Source organism: Bubalus kerabau, chromosome 4 (assembly GCF_029407905.1).
Source record: "Bubalus kerabau isolate K-KA32 ecotype Philippines breed swamp buffalo chromosome 4, PCC_UOA_SB_1v2, whole genome shotgun sequence".
NCBI classification, from domain to species: Eukaryota; Metazoa; Chordata; class Mammalia; order Artiodactyla; family Bovidae; genus Bubalus; species Bubalus kerabau.
This window is the reverse complement of record NC_073627.1, coordinates 125,213,151-125,226,395: the sequence shown is the minus strand read 5'-3', so window position 1 is coordinate 125,226,395 and position 13,245 is coordinate 125,213,151. Positions and strand designations below refer to the sequence as shown.

The 13,245-nt window shown below is 39.2% G+C and overlaps 1 non-coding gene across 1 annotated transcript; it reads left to right on the top strand.

The window, feature by feature from the left end:
* The first annotated feature begins 2,924 nt into the window (after positions 1 to 2,924).
* TRNAG-CCC (transfer RNA glycine (anticodon CCC)) lies at positions 2,925 to 2,997 on the top strand. Its single transcript has one exon. It is a non-coding gene; the product is annotated as a tRNA-Gly (tRNA).
* The last annotated feature ends 10,248 nt before the right edge of the window (positions 2,998 to 13,245 follow it).

Here is a 13,245-nt window from a genome sequence, read left to right as displayed (position 1 = left end):
AAGGCCATGTGAGTAGTTGAGGTGCTGGGACCCTTCTCCATTCCTGAGCAAGGGTGCTCCTCCAACTCCCTCATGTGTGGATAGGCCGGGTACTTCTGGCTACCCAGTCTGTTGTGTCCCTTTCTAAAATCAGAGCTGCCTGTCCCATGAGGAAGCCTCAGGAGAAGGTGTTGGTAAAGCATGGCCTTTTGGACCATTCCCTATCAAAACTATGAATACAAATGCAAATATTGGATAACAAAGTAAGGACGGCAGAGGAGACGTACCTTAGGCACAACTCTGCTGTGGCTTAACCACACCCCCGAGGCACCTTCACATCACACTGTCTGTGCTGGCCCTGCTGTTTTCATCTGCTGAATCACGATGCAAGGTTGCAGGTGAAGACTTAAGGTGTTGAACTTCCTGCTGCAGTGTGCTTTTTCTCATTATCTGGAGTCTGGAGATGTGGTAGTGAGCACCCCCATGAAGCCCCATGGCCTGCTCTCTTCCTTCCTCTCCAGTCTTAGGCTTTGCAACCTGGACTCACCACCCTCTAGCTACATTGCCCTCATGCTCCTCACACAGACCAAGCTTGGTCAGACTTCCAGGGCCTTTGTATCCTTCTGTCTGCCTGGGATACTCTCTCTGCTGATCCTCTCATGGTTGGTTATACTTCATCATTTAAAATTCAGGGACTTCCCTTGACTCTGGTATCAATGGCATTAGTGGTAAAGAACTTGCCTGCCAATGCAGGAGACATAAGAGATGTGGCTTTGATCCCTGGATCAGGAAGATCCTCTGGAGGAGGGCAATGGCAACCCACTCCAGTATTCTTGCCTGGAGAAACCCATGGACGTAGGGGCCAGGCAGGCTACAGTCCATGGGGCTGCAGAGTCAAATAGTATTGAAGCAACTTACCACATATGCACATATGGTATCAATGTAAGTCAGAAACATATTTTCAGAAGAGTTTCTAGAATCTAATAGGTCCTCAATAAATATTTCTTGAAAATATGAGTTAATTAATAAATGAATGAATGTATTCCATATTGATTCTGGAATCAAATGACCAATAAATGACCAATTTATTCTTTAATACCATCTGAGACCTGATGGGAGACTTCTTCCTCTAGCATGCTATTTCTAAGGGTTCCATACAAGATACACTAGAACCAAAGGTATTCAGAATGCTCAAGGAAGAGAATAACGCAGATGGATAGAAATTCAGATGATCCAGACTTTCTATTGTATCCAATTTACGGTCATGCCTGCTGTGTTTGCATTGTGCTTCGCAGCTCTGCTCACTTCTCTATCTTCTCTAGTCTCATTCTGCCTGCTCTCAGCACTAGAATTATCAAATATGCCCTAATGTTCACTCTACTTCTTGAAGCCAAATGTTTTGGAAATGCACTTTATCTCTAAGCCAATTAACAAAATTCTTTAAAATGATGTTTTATTACAGCTGATTGACTCTCAAAGATCTACACACAGTCATTCTATTTTTCTTCCCAGAGGCTTTTTTGTGCTTATCTTTTAGGAACAAGACATCACATTTTCTCCTACCTCATGACTAAAGTCAAAAAGCCCCAGCCCAGTAAAACTCAAATTGGGTTGAATCAGAATGATTAAATAAGCTCTGAATGATGTGTTCATTTCAACAAAAGTGTTTTTCTTTCTTTCTTTCTTTTTTTTTTTAAGCACAATGAGCTCTAAATCAAGTTCAAATTCAGGAGAAGATGTTGTGTGATTGCATTCCAAGGAATGACAATCTTTGTCTCCCATGCCATTATTTATTTGAGAATGGGAAGAGAAAATCACTGATGGAATTACTCAATTATCATGCTTCAGGTCATTCACTCCATCTTAGGAAAATTCTGTGACATCAAGTTGTACAAAGTCTATGGGTAACAGAACCAGAGAGAGTAACTTTGTAAAGGATATGCGATGATTTACATGATGACCTAAATTTTGTTGACTCCATTATATTATTCCAATTCTCCTTCTCTTTATTCTCTTTCCCCCTCACCCCAACTAGTCTAGTCTAGAAGGTCCTAGAATGCATAGATAAGCCCTTTATTTTGCCTTGCTTTTAATTCACACACATTGAAAGGAACCATAGATGAATTAAGTGCAGACTATCAGATCAGTCAGGCGAATATATTGGATCTCTTCTGTTTGTTCCTACAGATTCAATCTATGCCCCAGGCAGCTGACCTTTAAGGACCTGTCAGTAGACCTCTTTTCTGGCACCCAGTTGGGGTCTGTAAAAGGAAGCCCCTGGCAGGGATTGGAGGGCAGGAGCATGAGACTACTTGTTCTGCGCTCCCAACATGCCAGGACACCTTGGTTGGCCAGGACCTTCCACAGAAGGCTTTATCTGGCAGTAAATCTCTCATCCTAAGCAGCTGGCTTTCTCCTCCTACCCCTTAAGGTCTAGAGGGATCTCTGCTGAAACTGGTCTGGGGCATGTCACTATCCCTAGGTGGTTTGCTAACCCCTGCCTGCACCTATGGAAATGGCCTCTTTATTTAACTCTCCTTGAATTATTAAATTTGCCTGTACAACTTGTTTCCTGCCATGTCTCTGGTCAAAAAACAGATGGATAGATGAAGGAAGCCAATATATGTCCCCAGTAGAAAGTGGGCATTGGTTAGTACAAGCCTTTGACTAAGACCTCTCCATGCATAGTTGTTTGCCCAACCTCCCAGTAACTATCTGAATCAGACATTATTGAGTCCATTTTACAGATGGGAACTGTGTCCCAGAGAGGTCATATAGTATGGTCAGGATCACACAGCTGGTAGATAGAGATGGTCACAAGGTCCCCAAAAATCCTATCTGACCCCAAAGCTGTTACAGTGATCACATATGGAAAGCAAATAATTCCTCACAGATGCAGAGAAAGTGGGAATGGGGGCAAGAGTAAGTCCCCAAGGAATGGGACTTCCCTGGTGGTCCAGTGGCTAAGACTTTGCACTCCCAATGCAGGGAGCCTGGGTTCAATCCCTGGTCAGGGAACTAGATCCCACGTGCCACAACTAAAAGTTTGCATGCTGCAGCTAAGTCCAAGGATCCTGCATGCTGCAATTAAAAAAGAGCCCATGTGCTTCAACTAAGACGGAGGCGGAGGGGTAGGTACTCAAATAAATAAATATTCTAGAAGTACCCAAGGAATGAGGGCTGCGTGGGAGAGATTGACCTATGTGTTCTTCTGAAATCCACCAGCAAGGTGAAGAAATGAAGGCCAAGGCCTCTTTCACCAACAACAGTAATGGGCGGATTAGAGCCGGGCCATCCTGGCCACTAAACTTCTTATGACGGTGGGGTGTCTTTGAGAAGTTTTCCACTGGCTCTTGGCCTCAACCCTACCAGTCACCTCCTGAGGAGGCAAATCTTTTTCTGCGTTTCCACCCTCCTCTCCTCGATGCCTACACAATCTGGGACAGAAGTGTGGCACCTCAGCCTCCATTTAATGCTGGGGATCAGAGTCTCTGTGCCTCCCCCTCCCTGTGCGTACAGAGCTCCGCACAGCCTGAAATTCCCAGCTCTGATGGAGAGCTCTGAATTATTCATCAACCCAATAATGGCAGGTGATGAGATCTTTTCCCGATATGTCCCTGTCAGTAGGTGTTTATTAATCTGTTTCACCAGCCGCCCTGCTCTGACTGCGGGGCCTGAAGAACCCCACGCGCTGCCTGACACGTATCAGCAGAGACAGCACTTTAAAGACTCCCTTTTGCCTGGGAGGTCATCTGAAGGTTATTAGGAACAAATTATTTCTTCATTTCCGCTGACTGAGTAGATAGCCTTAATGATCTGTCACCTAGCAATAGCCTGCCTGTTCAAACATAAAGAATGGCAGGCTGATGGGCTTATAACTAGAATCAGTTCATTTTAGCTATTCTCTTGTCAAGCATGTTTCCAAGATACATATAGTATTTACATATTCATGAGCCTCAGCCGACACTGATGCCGTGAGGGGGTCTGTCTGATAATGTGATACAAGTTTGTACTGTGTCCTCAGGCACTTAAAGTCTATTAAGTGAATAAAGTCTACCCAGGGCCTCTCTTCTTGGAGGTGTTCTCCATTTTAAACACTGGGATGCTATCCCAATTTCAAGCACTCATCTCCCTCTCCTTCTCCCTTTCCCTGCCCCCCAACATCCATAAAAATCTGCCCTCCCTACCTCTTACTGAGAGGAAGCTCTGCTTTAAAGAAAGCGAGCGGGGCCACTGGGAGTTTTCTCTCCTCCCAGCAGGGCAAACCTATCCATGAGATCTTTGCTTTACATTCCTTTAGGCTTTGTGTAGGTAACTCAAATGACATTGTATAAAGCAAAGTGAAGCGGCAGCTGGCTTTGCAAATTTTGGACTCTGACAGCACTTTCGAGTCTCCTTGGGCTACTTGTAGCTAATTATTATTTCATGCCTTTGACTTCGATGGCCTATGGTCTTGTCTCAGTCTGTCTAGTTGAGGATGGTGCCTGAGGCATAAATCTTGCTATGCAACTAAATCACCTGGGGAGGACCTGAAATTTGTCATCTGGAGAGAGAGATTCTTATTATCCCATCTCCAATCTCCCATTTTCTATGCTACTCAAAACAATCTTCCTATCCCTACTGTGATTCTTAAAAGAAAAAAATGTAAAAAAATATAATTAGTACGTATGTTATTAGTATGTATTAGTATGTACATTGTTATGCCAGTTTGGACATCTCTCTGCTAAATAAATATTCTATGTATCTATTTATCTTTCATTCATTCACTTGGCAGCCTGTGGCTGTGCTATGAAACTCTAGAAGACCTAGAATATCTGAGTCCAGTTTGGGTTTGTACTATTTTTCTTAGGGGCCAGGTTCCAGCTTCATGAACTGTTACATGCCAAAGCAAGTAAATTGCTTTTTAAAGTACTACTGAGTTGTCCTTGAGTATAGGAACCTTAATTACTTACACAGGATAAGTACAAAATAATAATAATAATAATAATAACATCTCATATAGGAATTGTTGGGGAGATTTCAGAGACTGCTCACTTCTTTTAAGAGTCAGTTTTTCTGCATGTGAAATGGGGATAATAACTTGAATCCTTTTTCCTACTTATAAAGTCGTTATGAGGATTAATGAGATAATAAGTTGGTGAATGTATTGGCAATCCCTTGAGGAGCATTAAAATTGACTCAAGGCATAATTGTTTGGCAGGTAAATAATTATTCCATTAACCTAAGTATGTGCCATTCATTCAAAAATTTTGTCAAGCACTTGATTTATTTTTCACAGGAGCTTTAGGGCTGTTCCTGTATGGGCATGGACTCCAGTAGGTTGAGGAACCATAAAATCAAATGAAAGCCCAAGGTAAACAACGAGGGATTGCTCTAGCAGAAAAGAGTGGGATCCTAGGAACACCTGGGTCTCCCCTTCTGCCATGACAGAAACTCCAGTTTTAAGAAAGTAAGCTTAAAAAATCTAGGCCTTCGTAGTCTGAGATGGCAACCACTAGCCCCAAGTGGCAATTTACATGTACATTTAATTAAAAGAAAGTAAGATTAAAAACATTTAGTTCCTTAGAGCAGCCACACTTCGAGTGCTTGCTACCTATATGTGGCTAATGGCTACTGTGCTGGACAGAGCAAGTATGTAACGTTTCCATCATCTCAGAGGGTTCTGTTGGACAGCACTAGATTAGGTCACTCTCAAACTTGAATGTGCATAAGAATGACTCAAGGAGCTTCTTAAAATTCATATTTCTGAGATTCTCAGAAATCCTGATTCTGTAGGTGTGAGGAGAATCATGGCAATCTGAATATTTAAAAAGTTCTCTAAAATACTGTTCTATACATCCAAAATAATTCTGATGGTGATGGTTGGTGACAAAATCTGGATTTCCCAACGCTATTCAAAGTGTGTTCCATAGACTGGCAGCATTTGCATCACCTGAGAGTTTGTTTAAAAGGAAAATTCAAGAATTGAGTATAGGGCTCAGAAATCTATATACAAGCTTTCTGGGTGATTCTTATGGATGCTAAACTTTGAGAACCACTAATCTAGACAGTAGAACAATGCAACTGTAGCCTGAACATTGCTGAAATTTAGATATAAAAATTCACAGTCTAAGATGACTACATTAGGATTTACTTACAGTTACATCCTACAGGAGATCAGTCCTGTGTGTTCACTGGAAGGACTGATGTTGAAGATGAAACGCCAATACTTTGGCCACCTGATGCGAAGAGCTGACTCATTGGGAAAGACCCTGATGCTGGGAGGGATTGGGGGCAGGAGGAGAAGGGGACGACAGAGGATGAGATGGCTGGATGGCATCACCGATTCAATGGACATGGGTTTGGGTGGATTCCGGCAGTTGGTGATAGACAGGGAGGCCTGGTGTGCTGCGGTTTATGGGTCGCAGAGTCAGACATGACTGAGGGACTGAACTGAACATTGAATCCACTTATATAAAATTCATCTGTCCATCCTTCTATCCTTTCATTCATTCACAGCTTTTAGGATATCTATTATGAGCTAGTCATTTGTGATGAAAATTGGGAATTTTCAGCAGGGAACAAAATTTTCATAATCTGTCAGGTTAGTTTAATTGTTTCTAACTCAATTTTTATTATTTTTCCGTAAATTTTTAGTGGGATGGAGTACAAATTTAAAGTACTTTTTAAACTAGAGGAGGGTTCAGGATGGGGAACACATGTATACCTGTGGCGGATTCATTTTGACATCTGGCAAAACTAATACAATTATGTAAAGTTTAAAAATAAAATAAAATTAAAAAAAAAATAACAAAATAAACTAGAGGCTGGTTCATTGCACTGAGCACCCCTCCAATTGCTTGCATAGCACAGATCAACAGGTGGTTTTGTTTAGGTTCACACAGATATTAAAGGGTAAATAATGCTAGAAGTCAATTTTCCAAACCTAGGCCAGTACCAGCAGTGTTTAGGGGCAAAAATAAGTAATGAAATTTTCTAGCTAATTCATAGTCAAATGTTCTAGTGTTTACTTTAGTGGCCTTAGTTACTGAATATTTTCAATACCAATTTGTGTAAAACAAAGTTTTATCACAGCATTGATATAACCCTGATATATATGAATTTCACATTCCATTTTTTCCTTAAAATACATTTTAAATAATTTTGTTTTTAATTTTTTTTTTATCATGGAAAACTTCAAACACAGAGAAGTAGGAGAAATATTATAATAAACTCCTATGTACCACCACCTAGATTTAATAATTCTTTCAATTTATGGCTGATCCTTTTACTTACCTCTACTTTCATCCAATTCCCTTCTCCATACTATTTTGAAGAAAATGTCAGGTACCTTTCACCTTTTGATAGTTCCATATATCTCTAAAACATAAGGACTCTTACACACACTCACACACACCCACCCATAATACCATTATGATCACAGTAAAAAATAAAAAAAATTTGTAATGTTATCAAATATTCAGTTTTCTAATTTCCACATCCTTCAATAATGTATTTTTTCACTTGTTCTGAATTAATATAAAGTCAATATGTTGCTATCAAGTGATATTTCTTAGTCTCTTTCAATAAACTGATAATCCACCTCTTTTTGTCCTCATATTTATTTATCAAATAAATTGGTTTGGATGTCCTATAGCTTTTTACATTCTGAATTCTGCTGACTGCATGTTGCTGGTATCATTTAGCATGTTCCTCTATCCTCTATATCCTGTAAATAGGTAGTTGGATCTAGAGGCAAAATCATATCCAGTTTTTTTTTTTTTTGCAAGACCACTTCATAGGTGATTTTGAATTATTTCATCAGAAAGTACACAATGTCACTTCATGATGTTCATAGTTATTGACACTTCATGCTGAGATCCATTAATTAGTTTGGATTTTTAAGATGGTGATACCCTAATTCTATTATTGTTTACTCATGTATTAGCTGGGATGCTTTTATACAGAGAAGTTTTCACTTATCTACTATTTAACTGGTATAACTTCATTTAGGAAGGATAATAAAAATGCTTCATTTTTCTTTTTTATTTATCAGTTGGCAAATAATAAGTTGGTTCACTAGCAATTAGTTATTTTTCACTTCCTTCTTCCCTTTCCTCCTTCCTTCCCTCCTTTCTCTCTCTCTCTCTTTCAACTCACTGATTGCAACATTTTTAATACATTTCACTTCATTGCAGTTACTGTCTTTACTGATTTTCAAATTGCCCCATCTTTGCTCAGTAGGAGCTTCCTCAGGTTGGTTCCCATGTCCTTTTGACACAGTGGTCCTTGGGTATTTTGTATATTTCTAGGCTTATTTTGTATATTTCCTGCTCTGAACATGGAGTTAGAGGTTTATACACATATCTCAGATGTGACTTTTTCCTTTTGTGAAAAATTTTATTTGGAGTAAAATATTTGAGGAGGTCCATTGCTATAGAGTTGCTCAGTATTTATAGGTCTTTCCAGGAAGCAGAACTAGAAAGTATATTATCTAAAGATAAAATATATTTTGAGATTATGCTGATTTTTTTCCAATTCCAATTCAATACTATCGGGTTTTTATGTTGCTAGCTTCTTTAATATTACATATACTATGAATTGTACCAAAATCCCTCCCACTTTCAACTGTTGGTATTAAGTTAGCTAGCTGCAACTTCCAGGGGGATATCTGTGAGTTAGGTTGGGGTTTTTGCATTCTTTAGTCTGTCAACACCCTGTTAACTTCCTTGGGTTTCCTCCTATACAGGTGCTGATGTTATGCTGATTTTGTAGATATGATGCTTCTTTCCCCCTACCTGCTCATATTAGGGGTTCAGGGGGACACTTTACCACCAGCTTTGTTTTAGTTGCAGTCAGGGTTTTTGTTGACATCCTAATTCCTGTCTTTTTCAATGAGAACATTGATGAAATTCACAAATTGCACTCTTATCTTCCTCTTGAAGTGTATTTTAAGTTTTATGCTATGCTATAAAAGATGAATTGTTTTCACAACATATTTTAGTAGAATTCCTGTTTGTAGCTTCAGGTTCCAAAGATTTAAAGGAAAAAGAGAACTAAGTTTCCTCAGGTGATAGTTCAGTTCAGTTCAGTTGCTCAGTCATGTCCGATTCTGTGATCCCAAGGACTGCAGCACACCAGGCCTCCTTGTCCATCACCAACTCCTGGAGTTTACTCAAACTCATGGCCATTGAGTCGGTGATGCCATCCAACAATCTCATCCTCTGTTGTTCCCTTCTTCTCCAGCCTTCAATCTTTCCCAGCATCAGGGTCTTTTCAAATGAGTCGCTTCTTAACATCAGGTGGCCAAAGTATTGGAGTTTCAGCTTCAACATTAGTCCTTTCAATAAATATTCAGGACTGATTTCCTTGAGGATGGACTGCTTGGATCTCCTTTCAGTCCAAGGGACTCTCAAGAGTCTTCTGCAGCACCACAGTTCAAAAGCATCAATTCTTCGGTACTCAGCTTTCTTTATAGTCCAACTCTCACATCCATACATGACCACTGGAAAAAGCCATAGCCTTGACTAGACGGACCTTTGTTGGCAAAATAATGTCTATGCTTTTCAATATGCTGTCTAGGTTGGTCATAACTTTTCTTCCAAGGAGTAAACATCTTTTAATTTCATGGCTGCAGTCACCATCTGCAGTGATTTTGGAGCCCCCCAAAATAAAGTCTGTCACTGTTTTCACTATTTCCCCATCTATTTCCCATGAAGTGATGGGACCAGATGCCATGATCTTAGTTTTCTGAATGTTGAGCTTTAAGCCAACTTTTTCACTCTCCTCTTTCACTTTCATCAAGAAGCTCTTTAGTTCTTCTTTGCTTTCTGCCATAAGGGTGGTGTCATCTGAATATCTGAGATTATTGATATTTCTCCCTGCAATCTTGATTCCAGCTTGTGCTTCATCCAGCCCAGCATTTCTCATGATGTACTCTGCATAGAAGTTAAATAAGCAGGGTGACAATATACAGCCTTGACGTACTCCTTTTCCTATTTGGAACGTATTTTCTGTTGTTCCATGTCTAGTTCTAACTGTTGCTTCCTGACCTGCATACAGATTTCTCAAGAGGCAGTTTGGGTGGCCTGGTATTCCCATCTCTTGAAGAATTGTACACAGTTTGTTGTGATCCACACAGTCAAAGGCTTTGGCATAGTCAACAAAGTTGAAATAGATGTTTTTCTGGAACTCTCTTGCATTTTCTATAATCCAGTGGATGTTGGTAGGGAGGTTTAATAAACAGGTTACTCTCATCTTTGTGAGTAACTAGAGATTTCCTAGAGAAACTCTGCTGAAATGACTGTGCTTAACACTGTGTAGCAAAAATCCATTTCAAAAAATTTAATATTTCAATGAGAAGGAAAATGAAGGGAGATACCACAAAATACTTTTCTTTTCAAAAAAACAGTTCTGAATGGTTGAAAGGCAGGATAACAGTAAAAGGATAAAGGAGAACCTACTAACATCTATCTTTGAAAAATAACCAATTATAATAAAATATTTTATGCACATTTCCTCCAAGTATCCATTTGTGAAGACCAGAAATAATTTAAAAGTCCAGGCCTAAAAATAGATAATATTATAGCAAATAATCCAGAGCTTGCTAAAACTAGTTTAACTATTAGAGTGATTTTCAGAGAATACTTTAGTCTCTAGTATTAACTTGGGTATTTTCATCTTTACAACATAAAAAGTATAAAATATTTTAGAATAAAATTAGAAACTTGCACTGTTTATTTACCACCTATTATCTTGTGCTTCAATAACTTTTGTTTTAAGATATATTCACATAGCATAAAATTCACCATTTTAAGTGTACAATTGAGTGGTATTCATATCTATATTCATGAGATAGCAAAGCCATCAGAACTGTCGAATTTCAGAACATTTTCATTATCCTCCCCCTCAAAAACCCCAGACCTGTTAGTAGTCACTCCCCTTTCCCTATCCCCATGCCTTGACATCTATGAATCTACTTTCTGTCTCTATGGATTTGCCTATTGTGGGCTTTTCACATAAAACCCAAACACAGTGCCTGTATATACAAAACTTTTAAATTCAAAAATATATTTTCCACCATTGGTATGGAAATATTTCTTCCCAGGTGAACATCTCTACATGCATATTATTCTGTTGTGAAAAGCACAATGCTCCATGTTATATTCTTTTGACTTTTACCTTTTGAATCAATGCTACTTGATAGCTAATATCTATTATTCTTCTCTCATTCAGCTGCCTTACTTATTGCTTCGATTATAGAGATTTGAATCCCCTATCCTCAGCCTGACTGACCAGAAATGTCTCTTTCTCCTGGTCAAGTAAATCAAATGGTCAGGTTAGGGGTATTTCAATGTCCTCATTTCTTAAATACTCACAAAAGCTTTCCTGTTTCTACTATTCATGTTATTGATTCATTTATTCTTCTATTAAAGAATTTACTCTGCATCCCTACTATATGCTATGCTCTATGTACTATATACTAAGTGCTGGGAAAACAGGAATGCTTCCAAGTCACTAGTTTCCACTTTAGAGATGTCATAAGGGCAAATGGGTTATTGCCATAGAGTGTGATAAGAGCAGCAAGAGGAAACAGACAAAGGGGTTCTGGAAGCACACTTCAGCTTTGGTAGTCTGCAGAAAGCATCCTTGAAAAATTGTTATCTAAACCAAAACCCTAAGGATGAGCAGGAGATAAGTGATAAGGGGAAATAAGGATGGGGCCAAAGATAACTCAAAATACTTCCTTGGATTCTAAGTACATTAATTTAATAAAGTTAATTTTCACTTATTCTGAGCAAAGTCTTATAGGGTATAGAAAGATAAATGTAGAGTATATGAAAATGTATATGAAGTTAATATTTTTGAACAAATAGATGAATAAATATATCCCAGCCAATGCCATGAACTTTCTAACAGAAGAAATAGAACCTGTTGCCCGCTTTATCCTCAGCACTTACAAAAAGACTAACACAGAACAAGAATACAATACTACTTTGTTACTAATCATGAGAATGATCAAAATGGGAACTAGCTCTAGGGAAAAAATGTTTTGTAAAAAAGAAAATATACTTAGAGAACCAGGAAATTTAAACTGATGCATTAGTCCAGCTAACCCCACATAAAACTGCTGAAACAAATTCAAAATTTTCAGGTGCTCAGTGCAACAGTTTACTATGTACTTGCTCATATTACAATCAGATGTGGGACAGAAAGATTTCCTTCACATTTTCCCAGTAGCAGAGAATTGAGAATCCAGGCTGCTTCTATTTTTCCAGCTTTACTGAGGTATAGTTGATAAATAAAATTGTAATATATTCAAAGCATGTATGTGATGATTTGATGTACATATACATTATGAAAGGATTTGAATCGGAGTTAATCAACTAATGGGATCAACATTCAGTCAGTTCAGTGGCTCAGTTGTGTCCGACTCTTTGCAATCCCATGAACCGCAGCACGCCAGGTCTCCCAGTCCATCACCAGCTCCCGGAGTCCACCCAAACCCATGTCCATTGTGTAAGTGATGCCATCCAACCATCTCATCCTCTGTCATCCCCTTCTGTTCCTGCCCTCAATCTTTCCCAGCATCAGGGTATTTTCAAATGAGTCAGCTTTCTGCATAGGTGGCCAAAGTATTGGAGTTCACCTTCAGTGTTAGTCCCTCCAATGAACACCCAGGCTGATCTCCTTTAGGATGGTCTGCTTGGATCTCCTTGAAGTCCAAGGGACCCTCAAGAGTCTTCTCCAACGCCACAGTTCAAAAGCATCAATTCTTTAGCACCCAGCTATCTTTATAGTCCAACTCTCACGTCCATACATGACTACTAGAAAAACCATAGCCTTGACTAGATGGATCATTGTTGGCATAGTAATGTCTCTGCTTTTTAATATGCTGTCTAGATTGGTCATAACTTTCCTTCCAAGGAGGAAGCGTCTTTTAATTTCATGTCTGTAATCACCATCTGCAGTGATTTTGGAGCCCCCAAAAATAAAGTCTGACACTGTTTCCACTGTTTCCCCATCTATTTGCCATGAGGTGATGGGACCAGATGCCATGATCTTAGTTTTCTGAATCTTGAGCTTTAAGCCAACTTTTTCATTCTCCTCTTTCACTTTCATCAAGAAGCTCTTTAGTTCTTCTTCACTTTCTGCCATAAGAGTGATGTCATCTGCATATGTGAGGTTATTGATATTTCTCCCAGCAATCTTGATTCCAGCTTGTGCTTCCTCGAGCCCAGCGTTTCTCATGATGTACTCTGCATGTAAGTTAAATAAGCAGGGTGA